This window comes from Pinus tabuliformis, chromosome J (genome assembly GCF_031772625.1).
Source record: "Pinus tabuliformis cultivar Carrire ecotype Pingquan chromosome J, CPIR1, whole genome shotgun sequence".
Taxonomy (NCBI): Eukaryota; Viridiplantae; Streptophyta; class Pinopsida; order Pinales; family Pinaceae; genus Pinus; species Pinus tabuliformis.
The window spans coordinates 507,964,103-507,967,867 of NC_142295.1; positions in this window are offsets into that span (position 1 = coordinate 507,964,103).

Here is a 3,765-nt window from a genome sequence, read left to right on the forward strand (position 1 = left end):
CCTATACCCAAAGTTTTCCTGTTGAAGCAGGCCAGGACGCATGCCCCCTGGGTTCTAGTCATATCCCTCCGAATTACTCGCGCTCATCGGGAGGACGGACCGTGGGTTGAGACATTTCTTGCATGAAGAGACCATTTAGGGATGGTATATGACTATTTGCGATGCGTGATTCGGGAAATGAAAGCTGGTCCATGAGCTTGACCACTCTTCCTTCGTGCAGAAAACACATTACTCTAAAGAGTGAGGAGACGATGGCTCCCATGCAATATATATAGTCTCGTCCAAGGAGTAGGTTATAATCCAAGGGTCCTTGAATGACCATCACGTTCATTTGAACGGTCTTCCCTTTCAATGTGATAGGCACATTGGGGAGGATCCCTAAAGGTCGACTGGTTCCTTTATCAAAGCCTGTAAGATTTCTCATTTCAGGCAAAAGCGCTGGTGAACCAAGCGCTTTCCAAGCAATAGAGGAAAGGATACTCACAGATGCCCCCTCATCAATGATGGTGCCAGCCATTACCATTCTGTATATTTGAACGATAATTCTGAATGGTATGCTTGCTGGCAACCGGGGTCTGCCTAGTTGGTTCCAGTCAAAGGATACAACTAGGTTGCTTGGTGGTGGGACCGAATATACGGCCGGGTATGACTCTGACGAAGTTCCTTCCTGCGATAAAGGAATGGGAAAATTGCCCCCTTGTTCGTCGGAGTCTGTGTTGATGAAGATAATTTGGACGGTGTCGTCTTTATTCTCTTCTGTGATGGTATCATTCGAAGATAGAACCTCTGAAGGCAAGACCGGGTCAACTGCCGCCTCGACCTTTTGACTTTCGTCAGGTATGGATTTGGACGGTTCATCCTCAATGATAGGTGCTTCGGTTGACCACCTGAGTGGGCCAGCCGGGTTCTCAACTGGTGAAGGACTTGGCAGAAGCTTTTGATATCCAGGAGGAAGTCGTGCTGGTAAAACCGGGCGATCTTCCAAAACTCTTTTAGCCTCGTCTAAGAAGGGACAACGGTGGATGGCATGGTCACCTTCACACAGTTTGCAGGGAAATCTAGCTTTCCCTCTCTGTCCTGTGGCTTCACTTTCACTAGTTGACGGTGTGCTGTCAACATGGCTATCAGAGGTTGACGCCACCGAATTGTGCAAACGGGGAGACCAGTCCCTTAGTATCCGAGGGATGCAGGGACAATCTCTGTGGAAGTGGTCTCCCTTGCATATGACACATGGCGATTTAGGCCTAGTCAGTGCTGTGTGTGGATTTCTGTCAGACGACACTTATTTGCCCCCAGTCGCTTTTAGCTCCTTCTTCTTCTTCTCTTTCTTCTTCTTTTCCTTCTTCTCCTTAGGGACTTGGTTTTTTGTTTTACCAGTTCCGTCAAGCGAAGAGGAAGGAGGAGAGGAAGAATTAGATGAAGTAGAAGGCTGGTGGGTAACTCTGGTCTGGTCTAACTGTTGATTCGACTGTTCAGGAATAGTGGTGTTCTGAATGACATTGGTTGAGAAGAGCCAGACCGGCAAGCCAATTGTCAGTCCTCGAAGCGAGAATGTGGCCATATGGGGCACACCAACATCTCCCCAAGAGGAGAAGGGACTAGGATTTCCACCAAGGGGAATTCCTTGGTTGGTGTGCTCCATTTTCTCAACCTAAAGATCAACGCAGGAAAAAGGGGTGATTGTTCCATTTAAAATAAATTTTAACGACGCTTTAGACACAACTTGCTTTTTCAATTTTAAAGAGTCGAGAAAAAGCTAAAGATGACTCTAGTCTCCTTCGATGTTTTAACGAGCCCGAAGTGACAAATGCTCGGATGGACTTTTTCCGTTATAGAGTCTGAAAAAGGCCAAAAGGAACTGCTCTGGAGTTCTAGGTAGAGGGTGTGCCAAACGTTTCGCAAAACCGCAGAATACTTTTTAAGGTACGGGCGGTCAATCTTCCTGAATGTTGTGTTCAGTGCATTGCGATCAGTAGGGCGGCCGACATGGCTTCCTATGGATAAAGGTTTTATGCCTATAGGGGTCTCCCAATATATACTCGACGATACGTGGGAGCACAATCCGTACTGGCACTATCGTCCCTCAGGACGAATCACCCACCATCAGCGAGATCGACAGTCACCAGGCTTTACGACGCCGGAACAGGTCTCTAGCCTAGACCTCTATGTTGTGCGTTAAGCTACAAAGCGTTGTTAAGTTCATTCAATTTATTTTAGGTTGATCTTTCTTAGAAGTTTGCCTTTTGAGGTTCACCACGAGATGTAGATACAACTCCTAAATGAAATCTAAAAGATGATAAGCAAATTTTATCTCTTTTTCAACAATGAAAATCCTAGCTACAAAGGGAAAAGAAAGACACCATCTTTTCTCAGAGAGCAATCAGCACACTCTAAATGCACTTTCCCTAAATCAATCATGCACACTATCAAGATGCAAATGCACAATTCAGGTGTTTGTTTTCCGGTCTCTTAATATTGATGCCTAAAAATAAAGCTTTTTGTACAACTTTGAATTTGCTTTTAAATGACAAATACAAACAAGTTTACTTTTTCGAAATCAGAAAGGGTAGAAGAGAATACAACACTTTACGACTTTCGAAATGAACACTTATTTAGACACTTAAAAGAGACAAACTCAAACCAAAAGCAAAAATGAATGTATAACCAACTGTAAACAGCCAATGAACTCTCTTCTAAGATCACAATCAACAGATCTGAATCAAGGGCTACAGGATGACTATTCCACTCTTGTAAAGGAAAACTGTAAATGACGCCACAAACACATAAAAACACTCAGTCTTTTTGTACAAAAGGAGGCAGAATTTAAGAAGAGAAAAGGAGTTATCAGACAGGTACCTATGCTGGTTACAGGCTGTAGAAATCAGAGATCAAAACAAGGCAAAACAGAGCAGAGAACCCCAGCTGCACAAGGCCTAAACTGGATCAGCGCACTCCTAACACAGAGGTTTTGACATTCAGCGCAGGTAGCCTTCACAGGACCTGTGTTGAAATGCAGAACCTCTTCATAGAGTCTGCGCTGAAGCAGAAACGAGAGTTGTTTCTGGGTTCTGGGTTACAATTTGGTGATTAATCTACGGTTTCAGGCCAAATAAAAGCAACAAGCAAGGTACAATCAAAGGGATGATTTGAAGGAGGGCTAAGATCTATCATAAAGGATCATCAAATCATTTTTGAGTCCATTGTTCAGATCATAGACAAATCCAGTGATTGGATCAAAGCAGCAGTTGTCTACTTTGCATCTGAAAATAGCAGATGCAGTTCGATTGCTGCTCTTGAGTCTATGAAACAAACAATAGAGACACAAATAAAATGACTAAACAGATCTCCCCAGCAGAGTCGCCAATTTTTTGTGGGGAAAAATGCCTATGCAGGACGATCCTATCCACCTAAGGTGTGACAGTGCCTTAGCAACAAACAGAAACAGCTATTCTAGTATTCTTCCTTTATGAATTAAGAATGAAGAGAGATGGATGGACTAACCGGTGTCTTCCGTTTGTCCATCGATCCAGTTTCTCTTCTCTTTGAGAGTTCCCAGCTACTTGCCTTCTCGCTCGCCGAGCTTCAACAGGTTCCTGCAAGATCACAAGAAGGGAACACTATACAAAGACATAGATTCATATTCATAACTAGTTCAGGATTAGAAATAAACCAAATACACTAATGCAATCATACATCAAAGACACATCAGCATATAGGAGAAAACAAGATAGCTTTATTGATGAATAACAAGGTTCAGGAGGAGAT